Source organism: Phalacrocorax aristotelis, chromosome 14 (assembly GCF_949628215.1).
Source record: "Phalacrocorax aristotelis chromosome 14, bGulAri2.1, whole genome shotgun sequence".
Lineage (NCBI taxonomy): Eukaryota > Metazoa > Chordata > Aves > Suliformes > Phalacrocoracidae > Phalacrocorax > Phalacrocorax aristotelis.
The window spans coordinates 7646350-7665486 of NC_134289.1; the positions used below are offsets into that span (position 1 = coordinate 7646350).

At 40.0% G+C, this 19137-nt stretch overlaps 1 protein-coding gene and 1 long non-coding RNA gene across 4 annotated transcripts in view; both read right to left on the minus strand.

Moving 5' to 3' along the window:
- LOC142064525 (uncharacterized) overlaps positions 1 to 6169 on the minus strand; it is a 78630-nt gene extending 72461 nt beyond the window's left edge. Inside the window, exon 1 of the long non-coding RNA XR_012663140.1 lies at positions 6094 to 6169. This is a non-coding gene — a long non-coding RNA (uncharacterized LOC142064525). The remainder of the gene's footprint in view (positions 1 to 6093) is intronic.
- The window catches only part of CABCOCO1 (ciliary associated calcium binding coiled-coil 1), a 238680-nt gene that overhangs the window by 133772 nt on the left and 85771 nt on the right, over positions 1 to 19137 (minus strand). Inside the window, exon 1 of one of the 3 annotated variants that reach the window (XM_075109609.1) lies at positions 5939 to 6063. The exons of the other annotated variants lie outside the window; for them this stretch is intronic. The gene's annotated coding sequence lies outside the window, so the exon portion shown is untranslated. Of the gene's footprint in view, positions 1 to 5938; positions 6064 to 19137 lie in introns of those variants that run through there. 3 annotated transcript variants of the gene reach the window in all.

Sequence of the window (19137 nt, forward strand, 5' to 3'; positions counted from 1 at the left end):
ATTGAACTTCCCACTGTGCCTGTGAAAGTCTTCATGAAAGCACACAAGAATTCAGGCCAAAGCTTAAGATCCAAGCCTGTTTCTTCCTGTTAAAGACACAAGGTATCTACAGCTGCCAAAGAGCTTCCTCTATTTGTTTGTAGCCTACTACAGAGAAAAGAATGTTTTCCTGAACAGTCTTTCTGTGAAGGACTAGCTTACTGAGACACCAGCATTATTTCCTATAGCCCCATGGATTAATATCTCCTTCAAACAATCTTAAGATCATACAAAGTTTGAAATGAGGCTGTCAGACTGTAGGTAAAAATAAGGGAGATGAGGGGCGGTACATGTAAAAGTGATGCCCTAACCCAGCATTTTTTACTTTGGGAGGTGGGAAAGGCCTCTAAGCCAAGTAAAGCAGGCCTGCATGGTGTCATCTATAAATAGCAGCTTGGAAGAGCTGAACTGAAAATAGCTCTAAAATCTTCAGTCTCCTAATACATGTGAACTAACGACACCCTGGACTAATCATACGAAACTGATATGATTATAGCCAACACCTAGGCCTCACAGAAGGCTCAGAATGGCTTTACAAGAGATTTACAGTGTAAAAACTGGTTGAGTGCTGCTGTTCTTTCATTTTATCTTGTCCTGAATAAACTGATGTTTCACATTTGCAGAATGTGTTGGGCTTAATTTTATCCGGCATCCTGCCTAAGTGCTTCACAATTTCAGTCCCTTGATAGAATTCACAAAAAGATTGTCGTTCACAACAAACTTGGTAGAAGCCTTGTTGGAGCGTCTTTCAGGATTGCAGGAGACAATAGTGTGTTCAGCAACTGCAGAACATGAATCGAGACAGCTGTCAGACACTGTAATTCACTGTAGGCCTAATCCTGCTTTCAGTAAGCATTCACAATACCACTGCTGAAGGTCATTACTATGTCTCTAGTGTTACTAGAGAAACATAAAAACAAGACTCATTTTCTCATGCAACCAATTCTAATGTTTTAAAAAGCACCTTCCAAAGAGATTTATCACAACTGCCAAACTAGAATACTCTCTTTTACTCATTAGAGGTCAGCTCTGTGAAACAGTTAGCCTTCTCCCTGAGTGAGGGGGAAGGGAAGAACACTCCTTTCCTTCCCCTTTCCCTTTCCAGATTTCACATTGAGGTGAAACCTAGTCGTGCTGACCTGATAACAAACCAATATGAGTTAGTATTCTGCCTTGTGAGCTGCATATCAAATTTAACTTAAAATTTAATCTCCATTGTGGCTGAATAGAAAAGACTATTTTGTGGTCTAATCCACGGAATACTAATTCGTTAAAAAAACCTCTTACATGCAGAAAAAGGAGAGAATGCATAAGTGAGAGTTGCCACAGGGGTAGCCTGAAGCCATATGCCAGCAAGTTACTCTGCTTGTATATTACGAGAATTTTTATCCATCTAATCAATAAGAAATGAGTAGTTACTATGGCAATTTCTACACTACAAGGTACTTATGCTGCAGTAGAGTATGTTCTAGAAGGACGAATACACTTAGTACTCTGTTATGTAAATTTTTGTACCTTTTACAGTGTTGCAGTGCAGCGTGCAGGCTTGAGAAAGGTGAGAAGAATAAACTGAGTCAAAAGATAGCAGAGGTTAAAGGACTGCTTGGAAATTGTGAGTGACTAATAGATGCCAGGTTCAAGCAATCCACAAACATTCAAACAAATCAAGCAGTGATTTTGCAGATCTTTAGCTTGAAATCAGATATAATGAAACTAAGATTTTACTACTCTATTTCCCTTTGATTATCTTCCTCAGAGTTTAAGTCTATGCAGCTGGAGTCTAGTCTCTCTTATACTACCATCAATTTGTACTAATATTGATTTCAAAGAATAGCAATACACCCTGCAGTAGCCAGGGCTGGTTACAGTGGATGTATTCCCTTACAGCACAATACTCCATAACCCTGTAGGGACTGCTGACGCTTACACATACAGAGAACAAGGATAAAACTTCACCCTCAAGATACAGAACACTAAAATAAAAGCTCAATGTTCTCTTAAAGGTTTGGAAATAATTGATCATAGTCATCTTTATGAAATACACAGAGAAAGTACATATGCCTCCACAATATCTTTATCCCAATTCCATCACATTATATTTTGCAGTATTTTTTCCCCCCCTATACCTCTTTTCAAAATATTATCACTTTTCAGGTATTAGAACAAATGCTGAGGAGAAACCTAAACACTACAGAGGCAGGCAGTTCCCTTAGAGATGTCTGACAAGGCAGAAACATCAAGGCGGCACGCAGAGACAAATTAAGACTCACCACAACTGCTGAAGATGGACCAATGACTGTAGCACAAACCTGTTAAAAAGATGGTCGTAGGATGAGCAATTGGCCAACTTTAGATGGGAGAAATAGGCACAACGAATGTGGGAGCCTAAGGACACTTCGAAACCTCCATTAACATCTCCTAGAATCCATATCCAAGTAACACGTGGCAAAGTTACATGCGTGTCCACTCTGACAAATATATGCACCTAACTGTGGATCAGATTTTGATGCCTTTATTCGAGTGATTGGTGCCGAGAACTGAAAGCTAATATGACTAAAAGGTCCTGAGTCCTTTCCCACAGGATTCAGATACAATTGTATTTTTACTCATAAAATACTCACTATGAAGTTACGTTATAAAGAAACAATAATTCATACATAGGAAGGCTCCGGCCCTCACTGTAGTAGCAAAGACATGGCCCCGAAAACCTCACAGGTAGAAAATAATTAAAAGGAGCAATAAGTATAACCTACAATAAGCATACGTGTTCAAAAGAGATCTTTGAAGTGGGATGATTCCTTTGAAATTTGAGAAGAATGAAAGAAAGAAAGATCTTATATCAAAAGATGATACACTTCGGCAAATCTTTTGAAGGCTGGGAAGTTAAATGATAATTGTATATCACAGTCCAAGCAAAGGCTGAGGTAATGTGTAAACATGCAAACAAATCCAAAGCTCTAACACAGCACAAAGGAAAATCTCTTAAAACAGAAAGGCCGTCTAGCAAGCTTACTCTGCTTCTTCATAATGGTGCATGTAGGGTAAGAGGCTGGGCTGCTCCTGCGTAAGACACTCAACCTTCACACTCTGCGGGCAGCCTAAGTACCACAGTAGCCAACCTTTAGCCGCTTGAAATTAAGACTGAGTCTGTCTGGATATAATTTTTGAGGATTTTTGAAAGGTCTCACAATTGGACAAGAAGGGAGTTTAAACAGGCTCTGTATTTTCTCCCAAGTGCGTTACCTCAACAGCACTCCCATCAGATGATTTCAAGTCCATTTCCTTATTAAAAAAAAAAAAAAGACAGACCAGCTACATCAGTTTTTCCACTGCAGAAAGAAGGAATGAAACACAAGAAGTAGACTGGCCCAGAGACAATCAACATCATAAAACTAGACTTGGAAAAGGCTTTATTCTCCCCTCTTGGAAGTTTATGGGGTCCTTAATGCCACAGAGCAATACCTCAGAAAATACCACATAACACAGTTACCAATAACATAGTTCAGAAGTCACAGCCTTTCCCTTCACTTCATCAGCTGGGTATAAGAAATAATATCCTTTTAAAATGAACAAGAACAGAGAAGGAAAGATTCTTACAGCATTGTTTCCTTAACAGAATTGTTTCTTCCAGAAAAGCTTTAAGGCAGCACACTTGTGTTTTAAAGGTTTATTTCTGTAGATGGGATAGCTTACATCAAGCCTCTCAGTTTGAGTCAAGTGAACTAAGCAAGGCCAGTACCTCCTTTAGGAAACCTTTAGCTGATCACATTTTAATTTGCACCGAATGTTTCCGCATCAACCTCCATACAACTCATCCTAGACAGAACTTCCTTATAGCAAGTTGTCCTTTTAGCTAGCTCTGCAGCCAAGGTTCTCTGAAGCACTGAAAATGGAAGAAAGCATGGCCTGTAAGGAAACACAACAGGAACTGACCACATCTAAGCTAGTTCTCAAAGTGGCTTTTCTATAGAAGTGTTTCCAATAACGAGCTTCAGCAAATATCCAAATTGCAGTTTAGAGAGCCTGTCACCGTGGTCTCAACAGACCTGCAATAGCACCAACTGTTCATACCACGTGAAAATCAAATCTTTTTAGAAGAGCAACATACTTCATTGTGCTGCGCTGAGAGAACTGATGCTTACTAGGAACTAGAAATTACCCTGGAAGTAGAAAAAACACCATTTGCTCATAAAATGGTTTGGTCTTAAAAGAAAAGGCCTGAAGCACGTCAGCCACTCTTGGATCTCCAAGATAGTGTGTCCAAGATGGGGCATAAAGCATGTCCTGTGAGTTACAAAACACCACGAGCATTCCACTTTCAGTATTTTACACTTCCTAGCCTCCCATTACCTAATTTCTATTGTGTAATGACCTATTTATAGACTTCAGGCTCTTTACTAGTTATTTTATTGTTATCAGTAACAATTCTGTTACTTGCACTACTTCCTTACTTCAGATTTGTACTGCCCTAGCACTCTCAAGAAAACAAAACAAAAGAAAACAACCCAAAGGAAACTACCCAACCCCACAACACATAACCCGCACTTTTACAGGGTGGTGGAAGATTTAGCCAAACAGCTGTTTTAAGAGCCTTGCAATATCATAGGTGTAAGCAGGAGCAAAGACAATATTAAACATACTCGAATTAGAGCATGAAAGGACTTATTCGACAATGAGTCACTACTAGACAATTTAATAAGAAGTAGGACCTTACCCTCTACAAGCACTTGAAAAAAGAAAAAGTAAGAGGGAAAAAAAGTGGGAAAAAAACCCCCAAAATGTTCTTTACTAAGCCGCAGTAGCAGCAAGGGAAGTTAATCCTTTTCATTCTACCTTCTCTCTGTGTTCTGAGAGGTTACTTTCATCCCCTTGCTCCTACACAGCCTTGTTCCAAAGGGCCTCACGGACAAGGAACCCTTATTACTTAGTCATTTCTGAAAGATGGACCTCAAGCTACACAAAAACTGAAAACAAAAGTGAGTAGAGCCTAAGCATCACCACCTCCCCACCGTATCTTACAGCAGTTGGGAACACTGGGCAAGGAGAACAATAGAAAACGCCCCATAAGTGCTTCCTGGTGGAAGCCAGTGCTACTATAAACGGAGATATTACTTTGTTAAAAGAAGGGAAAAGTTACATGGGATGTGGGAGAAGGGAGAACGCCAGGGGGAGATTTGACTCGGCTACTTACAAGAACATATAGCCAAGCCCTCTCTGCACATTTCAAGGACAGAGTGAGGGACCATGTCTTTTTCAAATACTTCGTAACTCTTCAGATGATACTAAATGTCATTTGGAAGCACTTTGCTTATATGCACACAGCTATTAGAATGAGGTCAGAGGCATTGGGAGGGAAGCAGGGAAAAAGAGAACAGTACTTGGGCAGTTAAAAACAGGGCACGCATTTGCACCTTCCTCTGGGGTGGGCAGAAGGCTGGGGTTACTGTAATTTAATACTTTCTGTAATTACTTCAGCACAGCTTTGCACAACCATGGGGTAACGTACACCTCTTCACACCACACACCTTCAATGCTACAAAAGACAGGTAGGATTCACCAGCTCTACTTATCATACCTTTGCTTTCAGTTGTCCTGTAAATGGGAAATCTACAGATAATCCTTCAGGACAGACAAATTCCCATTAGAAGGGGTTACCTTCCTCTCTACTGCATTCAAGATATGAACAAACCCTCTTGAAGCAGCCAATTTAGCAGATGATAAATTACTACTTTGTCTTCCCTTTCTCCTCGCTAAGGGACTATATATGTTACAATTAACATCTCTATCCCTTCTGTTTCTGAGTCTGCTCTGACCAAAGACATAGGAAAACTTTACAGAATAACCAGTTTCTGAATTCACAACTTCATTATCAACACAGGAGAACAGAAAATGTTCTTACCACGTCAGGACAGTTCACTTCACATCCAACACACGAGAGACGAAGAATACAGACACATAAGCAAGCTAATCTAATTCCCTTCTTGCAACAGGAAAAGTTTTTACCCTCCCAACTGCCTATGCACCAAGTCTCTCCCTTCCCTTCCCTGGGCTCACCTGATTGCAGTTAGCAGCTCCTTAATTCAATTTACTAATTCAGCAGAAAACTAACAAGCAGAAGCAGGGGAAAGAGGCACAGTATGTTATATTAACTCAGCTGTGTTGCCTAACTGCCTGATGAATGACAAGTCACATAACCTAATTGGACAGAGCCAGGTCAGGAAACTGTTTCTACACTTAACTGTTGAACAATTAGGCTTGCATTTAGTGGATCATTATTGACTTTAAGATCTTATTTATGTGTTGCTGACTCCCACAATATAACAGGAGGATTATCCAAGGGTATCTCTGTCCAGTGCACAACATAAAACAGGATAAAGTTCTTTAGATTTGCCTGCACTTAGAAAGTTTCCAAAGACGAACTGCAGCAGCAGGATGCCTTTCTGTTTCAAGTGGGACAAGTCTACCCAAAACAGCTGCTTGCAACTGGAACAAGAGACTGTGAGACACTGATGAGAAACTGGAATGGAGGACTGACCAAAGGGAGATGGACCCTTTCCCCAAGTAGAAAACAGAAGAGGGCAGATCTGCCAGTTTCCCACTGCTTTCCCCACTTCTCTGTACAGTCCAGACCTCTTTGGACTCATCCATTTTGGGCTTTAACTGCATTCAAATATATCTGGAAAAAGGATGATTACCTAGCACTATCAGGTTGGCTTGTGGGAAGAAAAGGAAAAAAAATTGTTTGAGACATGTCTGAGGCTTGGGAGAATTTTTTTAAAGTGACTTAAAAAGTGACTTAAGCCCCCCATATTCCTTTGGCAATTTTTACAAGATATAAATTTCTTTAGTGCTCCATAGCTTGCCTGAATACCGAGTTTTCCATTTGTCCATATTCATATTTTCAGACACAGTGAGAGGGAGACAACAGAGGCCAGATATGAAGAGCACAACCACAGCTGTGCAGTCAGGCTTGTCTAGAATCTGTCAGGCCATAGTTCCAGAGCAGTCAATAGCGGCCGGTTTCCTATTCATGCTGCCCTACAGCTACCACAGCATATTGAGCAGCTCCATACATTCAGGTAAACATGACTCTCCCTGCAGATTGATGATCTCTTCTCACAGTAATTAATTATAAAAAGGATAGGGTGTTGTGCCTCTCAGCCTCCATTTTATCTGGTTTTGACAGAGTTTGTTCTTATAATTATCTTTTTATTTAGCATCACTCCGCTGCACTTCACACTGGATCTTCCAGCCTTCTAACAATGAATGAGGGGGTCCATGAGACCCACATGTTTGGCTGCCAGGCTCTCCCCCAGACTCCCTCCCTTTTGTCACCTCGGTCTGCAGATGCAGTTCTATCCACCGGTATGGAGAAGGTGCTTAAATCATTGTATCCAGCACTTGTATATACACATTGTGTACAGCACTTTGACAAGCCTTTACACTGACATGCTTGTAACAGATTGGTAGATTGCTTCCATAATCCTCAGGAGAAGGGACAATGGCACCTTTTCTTTTCTTGCACTTGTAATTTACTTAACACGGGGGGCCTAACCCTAGACTTGGACTTCTATGATAATAACACCAGCTGTCACACCGTAGACTGGGGGCATTAGACCAAGTGGTAAATCTTGGTTCAGTATCTTGCAAGACAAAGAGGTTTTGTTAGATTAAGTTCAGTAAGTGATGGATCCATTTCTTGAAAGTCACATGCACAAAGAAATTGAGCCCCCAAATAAAGAGTGGCCTGTTTGCAGAGACGAAACAGCTTCAGCAGTTTCCAGAGTTCTGGTACTGGGGGTGACAGACCTGTTACAGCTCACACACAATCACACACAAGGTGGTTACACCTTCCTCAAATTCTTTACTGCAGGGAAATGGCAACCCCTCAAGTTAGCCGACAACCATGAGGATCTCCATCTGTTGTTCCATGTATCATTCCTTATTTGTTAGAGCTGACTGTCGAAGATTCATGCAACCTCTTGCTTTCCAAAGGTTTCCAACAACATCAGTTGTCTGAGAAAAAGAACCTGTGAACAATCTTCACCTAAGAGAACTGAAATAAAAACCAATGTGGTTATTAGTGTAAAGAGAAAAGTGTCATGATAAGACATTATCTCATTTAGGACATGAGATTACATCAACAACCATACCATTTGCACATAAAACGCATGCAACGTAATGCAGCTCAATTCAGCACAGACATAAATCTAAATGTGGCTAATCACATTAGTCTGTCCACACAAAATGAAATGACCTGTGACTAACACAGATGAAACTGAGAATTATTTGTAGGGCAATGTGAGCATCTATTTGGGCTGCACTCAATTCTAGCTCGTTAGGAAGTGAGGGCAACAAGGAAAATAGGACCCTTTCTTACGTTCAGCAGGGCTGAAAGCTCAGCGAGCTTTGCACACACAGTAAGAAATTATTTTGCCGAAAGACAAATTGTTCAATGTTTTGCAAATATTGTTTTGCCCCCTGAAGGACAGTTATTTGGTTTGATATATTCCCATGATCTCCAGGGAACTACGCAGAAACAAAGGTGTGGATAAAGACAGACAGAACAATAATGAAGTCAGATGCCTGGGGGTGCCGATAACGTGCTTTCAGGTCACCAAGTAACTACGTCTAATGGCACTTTACTTAGGAGAGGTATATACAGTTCAGAAGTAGAAAATTGGAGATGTCTGAGCAAAGGCCAAAAGAGCTGTAATAGTTTATACCATCTGAAGGTGTGGCCCAATGTACAACCATGTTCTCTCTAAAGACTTCAGTTAAAGGCTACCAGCTGCATTTCCTAGAGGTAGGTAGTTAAGGTAGAGGAACAGGCATCGATGGTTATAAAGACCTAATGCTTCCTGAACAAACATCAGCTTCAATGTGGGACGCTGCAGTGTATGGAATCAGTATCCCTAGCTAGTCATGTGCTTTGCTGCTGGGAATATTAATGACTACCTTGGGCTTTGTGATTAAAATATTATGCTTTTTCTACTGGTAGGGATTAAGCAAGAAAGAAGGTTCCCAGTCTCCTCATTATAACACACAGAAAGTATAATTTGATGGCACATATGTTAATCACATAAGGTAGCCTTAGGAAGCATCCACAGAGCCTATGACAAATCCTTGTTATGCCAGAGATCAGGCCTAGTTCAGCAGGCTTTTCCTAGTCTGAGATGTAGTGAACAAACAGACCTTGCCGAAGTGCCTGGAGAATAGTGACCTCACACCTCTTCAAGCTGCACATTCATAAGTGTGGATGCAAAGAGAGGTGACTGAGATGGGTTGACTTTTTCACCGGCATCAAAATTTGTTCGAGCAGGAACTAGTAATCAGGACAGATGACTGCAGCTGTGCAAGACCTCTTCTTTCTAAAGCCAGGAAGAGAAAGATATGTCCTAGAGCATCTGAGCTGGGTAAGCCATTTTCCAGTACTCTTTTGAATAAAACAGTGAAATGGACCAGCTCTCTAGAGAAACTGAGCCTATAGATTGAGTACTAGCCGATAGGATATGTTTATAAGCAACAGCCTGATTCAGCCAAAGAATTATTTTTGGATATTTTTGTTCTTTAAATGAGGAAGAGAGAAGCTACTGGCAGCCTGCCATTGTAATGTGATATCTTGGCAGGGAAACGCTTTGTATTATATCACAACCATATGGTGGTGGAAAAGATTTTTTTGCTGTTAAGTTCCTGTAATAGTCCATTCCCATTTTTAACACAGCCGTTCTCTATAAGAAGAATATGTTTTCTTCACAATTCTATCACAAGAGCTGTTAGTATATGACACACTTTTATACTTAATAATGGTCAACATTAAAAACATTACAGTTTCAGAGGTACAATTACCTCTTCTATCGTGAAAAGGTAAAGGAGCTCACTGATGGAATGTAGCTTCTTTGAAGAGTTAACCCTGGTTTCCCATAAGAAGGCATTCCTTTTTTCTTTTTTTTTCCCAATGAATGAGAATACTGTCCAAACCAGCCATGATCAAATGAAGTCTAGCATTCTTTGGGAACAGTGAGAACAGGAAGATGTGTGGGAAGCTGATGCTTGCATTTCTGTCTTCACCAGCTCAGATCCATTCCAGGAATGGCAACAATAAATAGATTCCCTCAGATGTCTTCATATTGCTAGTAGAAACCCAAAGCAAGTCAATGCTATAGGAAACTGAGCTTTTCACACATTCTTAGGACAGGCTCCTACTTTGGTCCAGCTGACTTTCTCCCTCTACATGTCTAGGAATCAGCAGACACCAACATCAATGAATTCAAATCTTTTAGACTCAGAAGTCTTCAGGCTTTGACTTTCCTGTTGGGATAAGCCCGTTATCAGTATGAGGCCATGAATGAGTTTTTGGTGTATGCATCCTCCCCAGCACCCAGTACCAAGCATGTGTTACTATGCTGCTCATGTTTCCAGCTTTTACAGTCTTCTATCTTTGCAACACAAAAATTAATAAAAGTACACAGAATCTCTTTTCCATTAACAGCAATCCAAACACCACCAGAACCATCTCTGCAATCACCTTTTTTGCCAAGGAAGCTGAAATACAAGATAAGACACAGGGGTACTTACCTAACAAACGTCTCTCCAGCACAGCAAATTAATTTCCATTAAGGGTTCCTGAGGCTGATCTGTGCAGGATCCTAGTTCGGAACATGATACCCCTGCAGCTTGCTCTTGCCCAGACAACTCTGCTTGTTCTCAGGAGTGCATAAAGCAGTGAATGGGTAGCTGGATACTACTTCACTGAAATGCTTTGGCCCACTGTGGCTACACTAAAGTGCAATAATAAATTAAATAATGCCCCAGAACATTCCCAGACACATGAATGTGAACATCTATGTAGTTAAGCCTATAGGATGGTTGCTGGTATGTTTCTGACACAGGCACCCTACAGCCCCAAGGCACGGGTCAGAGTCATGAAGTTCCAGGAGCTGTCCCCAGCCAGCAGTACTTACACATGCGGAGGCCCGGGTAGTTTTCAAGTGTAATCACATGCTGTTCTGTGCCAACAAACCTCAAGGCATTTGTACTTTCATAATTTCTAACAGGTTTAATTTAGTAGGAAATATGTAAGCTAAGCAATTCCCATTGGTTTCAGGTATGGTCTGATGTCAAGAACTATTTGCACTCCATGAGTGAAAGGGATAGAGTCTGGCCTACATTTGAATTTGCCCCAAGTCCTTCATGATATTGTTATGATCTGGATGCCTACAAAAACCAGATAACAACAGAATTACTGAACTCTGGAATGAAAACCCATAGGGAGGAGTTTGTGAGAAAATGATAGAAAATTCCACTGCTGTGACTTGTGTGATGGCAGGGCTGAAGTTTCTGCGCTCACTCCCTGAGCAGAAACATTACCAGAGCAGGTACAAATATGAGACTATTTCAACAAATGGTCCATAGCTTGCCTACATGTTAGAATTCAATTTTCTCTACTTTCATATACCTTTATTGCACTTCTTGGAACATAACAACCTAAGAGGTTTCTCTTTATAGCATGGAGCATATGAATGTTATAAAAGTATTTACAGCAAAATATCCTCAAGAATTATTTACATTACTGTCAGCTCTTTTGAGACACTTAGACTAATCATGTCTTTAGGGATTTTCCTTTTTAAAAATGTCCGTGCCCCTTGATAAGGACCTTCACACTTTAGCCAGAGAAACCACATTTTGCTCATAGGATGTATTTCTGACTGACAGCATAGTTTGCAGCCTTTAAAAATATTCATATGCAGTAGTCAAAACATAGCACGCTTGCAGCCCCTTGGAATCTTAATTCCAAGCCTGTCTAACTTCCTGTCAAAACTTACAGAGTAAGCAGTAATCAGAAAGATCTACTGTGAGAAAGACTGAGTATTGCAGGATCCAATGAGACAAAAGAAAAGGGCTATATTTTCTGATTTTCCAGAGCAGAATTGCAAAACAAACAATGCAGCCTCAAAGCAACAAATCTGAATTGGTCATGGTATAGTTCAATGGAGAACACTCTGAAATGAAGCACTCTGAGAAGAAAATGAGAGATGAAAGAAAGACTTGACTGTAATTCACCTTTGTTAATATGGAAATTATGAAAATAAGTAAATGCCTATAAAAAGACATTAATGGAATTCACCCAGATTTGTGGTTTGAATTTGATTCTGTCATTCCTTCTTATATATAAACCAACAGAGCTCAAGCTGCCTAAAAAGCACCATTATTACAGTAATACAGAAGTCTGCTATGCCTAGTCAATAATCTTAACTCTTCCAGTGAATGGTACACCAACAGCAAATGGGCCAAGAACACAGACTTCCTCTACCTTAACTATTAACCATACCTTCGAGCAAGTATCCCCTGAGTAAAGCTTAGTCTTCTGCAGACATTATTACCAGCTCTTTCCAAGCCTTTGCTTGCCAGTCAGATATAAATGACGTTGAGAGTTTGCAGCTGTTCCCCTTGAGATCAGTGGTGAAATTTGCTTAAACTTTGCTGTCTCTAGGAGTGTAATGGTATGTGGGAGCACTCCAAAAAGGCTAGAACAGTGCAGCAGCTTATGACCTCCACTATAGACCTCTGAAGAGATAAACTGAAGTCTCTGGTCAGGTCCCAGGTATAAAGTGAAATCCAAACCCACCTTATTCCAGAGATCACCAAATCAAGACACAGTCACTTAACATGTTCACGTGCACACATGCGCAGAGAGGTGAGCGGGCCTGGAGACAGCAAAATCGCAAGTCAGCGTGCACGTCCTGACACGAGACTAGACAGATTTGTTCAAAACCAACTTGAACTATGCCTAAGAGCAACTAATTTTCTCCTCATGTTCATTACATTCTCTCTCCTCTTTATGTGAAAATGATCATTCTGACCTGCAGAAAAATGTTTGATTATTACTCAGTTTCATGGTCACAGCATTAAGTTTTTTCAAAGACATCTTACAAACTGAGAACAAAAAAAGAAAAAAAAAGAAAAAGCCCTGTTACCTAAGAGCCTATTGAAATTCTTTAAGTCTCTGGGCATGCATTATGTATTCACCAAGTTTGCTGCTGGTGATGTAAGTTAGAAATTCTCCTGCTGGTTTTGATTACAGCCGCAGAGTCACAGATTTGAACAGCGGTAGACAATCATTTTTCTGAGCCTGCACATAAATATAAAACGTTTCCTTTTTCCTTATCACATAAACCTTCCACTATGATTACTTCAAAATGAATTCCTGTTTTCTTCAGATTTTCTCCACTTATCGTTTTACAATTAACAAAATGTATTCCATCCAACAAAGCTCTGTTATTTGCATATTCAAAGGTCACCATACAGGTTAAAGTTATTTAACTATGAAAGAGATAATAATTTCACAATCTTTTTACATGCAGATAAAATACAAAATTACCTCTGGGTTTTTAATTTGCACATTTACAGACACATGATAAAGAGTTTTACGATAATGGTATAAGCAGCACAATGAACTTTCAATTAGGCTGTGACAGCTCTTCCCTCTAGTCTTTGCATTGTCATTTTATTATTTAAAACACTTTCATCTTTTTAAGGGAGCAACAAAGAATTTTACTTACTACACCCATAGTTTGGAACCAAAACGGCAGCTTCTCCCAAGAGTGCAGCTGCAGCATGTCAGCTCGTGCACATGCACTGCTTGGCTCCTTGCCAAGCAGGGTGGGAAAGAGATAGAATCAGGTACAATTAGATCAACAGACCATCAGGTTTTATGGTGTCACTAGGACTGAACAGTCCAGATCATCAGATTAGAGCAGTGATAAATTGCAAAGAAATGTCCTATATATTGCTATAGCACCCTAGTGGTTGGTTTTATTTTTTACTTTACGTTATATTGCCCTTGTACAAACACAATAGAAATCCTTCTGGATGTGAAACCTAAATTATTCCTGGTAAAAGCAATACTCACTAAATTTCCTATAAAACAGTAACAAAGTGAAATTCTGCCCCCCACCTAAGAAGTTCTTGGCATACCTTACAGAAAATTAGATTCCTCGGCATGACACTTCACCCACCTCAGGCAAACCAATGCAGCTGAGCTAATTATGTGTCCAATTCATTCCAAAGTTTCCCTCTTCTCAGTTAACACCATGGCCACAAACATATCCAACCTCTTAGAATGAATATTTCTTAATATTATGAACTACTCCAAAGTTGGTTGCTGTGACTACTTTCTATTTGTGTTTAAAGCCAACCATGTCAAAGTCATACTTTGCTTTTTGTCCCCAACTGCCTGAACTTCTAAACCACAGTGTAATTGATTGCAACAAAGCAATTGCTGTATTTTTAGATGTCTAATCAAAACCTGCTACAGCAACTTCTATGGCAGTAAAAACTATAAAAATTATGTGAATTTCATGGAAAATAAGATCCTACTAACCTCCAGAAATTGACATTACTTATTGAAAATCACAGGTAATTTTACATCTCAGCTGACTGCAATAGAATGCAGCCATTTCTGGTCATATCTGATGTAACAATATTGCACACCGATGGTAAATCTTTTACAAATGGAACTATTTTGGATGGTGTAATCAGTGGGTTGCACAAAACCACAGACAATTTACTTCTCTCAAGCACTCTGAACAGAAAAGAAAGGTCAGAGACACATGTAGGCAAAGGAACGCTTCTATGGAAGTCACAATAACCTATGAGTACAATGGATCTAGAATAGCTGTTGAGCTATTGTACTGTCAGAAGTTTTACTCTCCTTGACATGTGTCTTCCTCAACTTCATTTGCCATGAATCCCACCTGGCCTGGAACTTGGAGAGTTCAACAGGTTTTTCCATCCTGAGACACCTTAAAAGATCTCTGCTTCTTCTCAGATTCTTCTAATTTAATTTTTGTGTCAGCTCTAGGTTGGTTGATATGGGGTGGAGAGAAGGACTCAAATGCAAGTCACAATGAATAGTATCCTAATTGTACGTATTGCAGTTATATGCTGTTGCCCCATAGTAACTGCCCCTTCCAAAAAAGAAGATTCAAATTAATAATACAAACCCCACAATCTTAGAATTAGAATGCAATTTTTGAAGACTTCTATTACAGGAATTACAACCACATTCCTTCGTGGCTGGATATAAGAACACCAATGACAATATTACAATAGCAAAACCAAATGCCATGCATTTAAAAGACTATTTAGAAAGACATGAAGAATTTAGAGGTCTGGTACACCTAATACTGCATAAGAAGTGACTTAAAATTGACTGAATTGGAAGTCTGAAGATGAACCGAAACTTTTTAGAGGTTGATAAAAATAAGAAACCTGGTAAAGTGCATTTCTCTTCCTGAATTCTTCTGAAAGTGGATGTGTGAGAAGGACTACAAAAGACTTCCATTTTTAGGTCATGTCAAATAAGACTGCAAATCATGTCTTGGAGAAGTGGAAGTCTTGGGGCAAGATGAAATTGCCACTGTAGTCCAAAAGAGGACTGTATCTATTTTACAGGTGAGAAGCTAACCTGGACCCTTTACAGACCTTGATACAACACTAAAGTGGAAACTAACAACATTAAAATACCTGAATTTAAAAAAAAAAACACTTTTAATCCTTCTGTTGATATTACATGTACAGAATTCACAGTCTCTGGGACTACACTCTTGTGCATGCAATATACAGGAACTATGGAACTACCAAGTTGCTTTCAGTAATTCATCCTGTAATCCTGTCTTTAGTTAGTGCTTTACTGCAGAAAGCACCTTGAAGCCAAAATCTGGTCATTGATGTAGTGGAAGAAAAGAGTGGTGAAGACTGGTTTGCTATCAATGTACTTTTTGAAGCATGAGATTTCACATAGCTTAAGGAATTAGAAGTGTTATTGCTTATATAATTATTCAGTCCTTTTAAACCATCCAGCTGCAGTATTAATCTTGGTAACCTTCCTTGGCAATGAATTAAACAGACTCACCAGACACTGAATAAAAGTAGTATTTCCTTTTATTGGATCCACATTTATTCTAGTTAATATCATCAAGTTCACATAGAAAGAACAAAGGAGGATCTTGTTTTCACTATACATTTGTGATCTTGATGTAGATTTTTTAAATTCAACAAATTCTTTGTCCTATTTCCTTGCTGTCCTGCCCAACTGTATGCCTCTTCAGATTAAATAAAACAATAATAATATTTTTTTAAAATCGCAGAAGGCAGAGAAATTGTCACTTAGTCTTCTCCTAGGATACCTGGTACCCCTGCCTCCATTCTGAGACATGAAAGGCTCTTTGAATTATACTATAACATGAGCTGTATGCCTGAGTGGTGGAATAAAAAACACCCACTCTTCACCAAACTGTTTACCAGCCTACACTGAGGAGTAACCAAGACTACTGCATGGAACTAGAAGAAAATCTTTTAATAGTCTATTTGACAAAGAAATTGAAGTTTCAGGCCAACTCTCCAGAAATTCATGCCAAATTCAGAAAAATTTTGGCTTTAGAAGAAGGAAAGAGAACACACAAGAAAACAAGACTTGTGTGATCATCCTTTGCAAATGTTTGCATGCCTGTCCATTGCTGCCACCATTTTCTCCCCCTAATAACTTTGACACCCAGTAGCCAATGTTACTTAAACCTGGCTCAGCAACAGCAATTGAACAGAAACTACAAGTCTCCTGAAAACAAACAGCGAGCCAAAGGAGAGAGTTCCCATTAGCACACACACTGAGGGGAAACCTCTGACATGAGCTTTGCTAGAAGGTACCAACAGCTCCACATTAGCAAGAGCAGTTGCATGTGCTTCAATTACAACTCACAGCGTGTTTGACACCCAAGCACCACAACTGGAAGCAATGAGCCTTATGAGTTCTTCCACTTTCAGGATGGAAATACACACACATGAAAAAGAAATCCAGTTCTTCCAACAGTTCAACAACCCAATAGCTAAGCTCCACGTGGGGGAGGATGGAGCTCCTCAATGTCTGAAGTAGGCAGGTAGCCTGCACATCTAGGGGATGATGAAGGAAAGGCATTTTAGTCATTGCCCTAACTTAAGTCAGAAGGAAAATTCTTATCCCACCCCCATTTGGGATCAGCCAAAGAGGAGAAGTGACTCAGAGGTGTCTTACTGTCACAGAATCTCCATGGAGCCCCAGCTTCTGTGTTACACTTTGCTCCGGTCTCTGCTTCAAGCCACTGCATCACCCAAAAGCTGGTCCAGACCAGGAACTATGTAAACACCAAACAACAGCACATTTTCCAACAAAGAAAATGGACATTTTATTCTTTTAATGCATAGAAGTACTTTTCTCTCTGTATCTTACAAGTAGCTCTGAATTTCATCTTTTTTTCACATTTATTTTAATCCCCTGCCTTCAGTTCATTTGAGGAATCTTAGGGAGATTTTGGAACAACTTTACAGGTTTATTTTTTCTCTTTCGATAAAGCCACTCCTCTTTTTTGTTGTACCTTCACTTGAATATTTTTATGAATACAATAAAAAGATGAAAGAACCCTGTATTTAAATGCTCTGCTTGTGTTACAGGACTATACTCTCACCTTTCTTAACCTGACTGCATATCAGTGCCACAGAGCTGGATGCAGGAGGGCACAAGGCATTAGCTTAGCACAGGCTTGGCTAGACCCTGAGGTCTGAATGTATGGCTGTACTCAGAAACTCAGCCCTTGGCAAGGAACCAAAAGGCAAAAACTGCTGCCAGTTGCACTCAAAGGCAAATTTCCCAGAAAGACATAATCCAGAACTGGAAAGAAGGTAAAAAGGTTTTGGCCAAAGGCAGAGTTGCTTCATTCTAACAGGGAGAACGTGGTTTCAACTTCTTCCCATATCTTTCCCCTTAGAACAGTGAGGTTTTCCATGTGCCCAGGACTTAAGCGATGGGAATATGGAGCCACTAAAAGGCTCCAGAGATTAGCTATGGAAGAAAAAAGAAAAGAGTACAAAGTAGGGCATTTTGTTTGCAACTTTTACCAGCATTATTCCTTAGAGAGAGGATTGAGTCTTTCTTTTTCGCAGTGTGGGTGGAAGCATAAGTGGAAGGCATTGTGAGTCAGATCAGATCAAGCTATCGCCAAGCTTTCCAGTAAGCTTTCTGAAGCCATGACATTGCAAATGACATTCCTCTTGGGCCTCAGTTTCCCAGTTGTAAAAAGACAACTTTTTTCATGGAAGCTGCAAGATGGCTGTTATTTAGTGTGGACCCTTATAAATAAGTGTCGAGGAGTGGAAGGTTCCAGACAAGACAACAGTATGTGAAAAGCAGAGATTGTCATGTCTCAGTGCTGAGAATGTGTTATTTCTCAAGAACGATACCCACTAGTGCTTAAAACTCTCCTAAGCCGTAATTCCAGCTGAGTATGAATGCTTGACATTTCAAAGATTCCTGTGGACACAAAACATTCTTAAAAGTAACTTTTTAATGTGGAAAAACATTCGTTCTGAATTTGTTTTTTTAATAATGGGGAAAAGAGGATGTGTCCATCTCCAGGGGTTCCCTATGCTGCCTTATAGTAGGAGCAATTTGGGACATTTGGACATAAGGAATCTTTCAGCTCCTTTCCCATGCTGTGGTAAGAATGCTCTAGAAGTCCTTAGAGTCCTCACTGAGCTGAGGCTCTCAGAGCATTCTGTAAGAAGACAAGGTCATGATCCCTGGTACTGAAGCTCCTTGGAGCAAGGGTATCAGACCACCAGAAGGTTTCCAGGAGCACAAGCAAGCCAGCTGGTGTGCAGCATTTTGTCCAGAAACCTGGTATTTTGGCCCAAGTTTCCTGAAAACCAAATAGTTTCCATCAAACATTCATTTGTGAGTAAATTTACACTGTCTGATGAAATCCATTTAACTGAGAAAGAGCTTGCTATGCATTCCCATTCATCCCTGTGTGGAGAAGGGAACGGACCATAAAAATGTCTGTGCAACATTACAGCAGGAGACTCAGGTGAAAAGAGTGGGGACGCGGGGGGGCACTGAAGTAACAGTCTTTACTCTGGGAGTTAGGAGAAGCCCCATGCTCTCCAGGTGCAAATATTTCCAGGTGTACATCACATGAATCTATAATCTCCTTTGTCTCTCCTGCAACTCATGTTATATCTGCAAAAAAAGACAGACTGGGCAAAGGAGCCAAATGCCATTTAGGA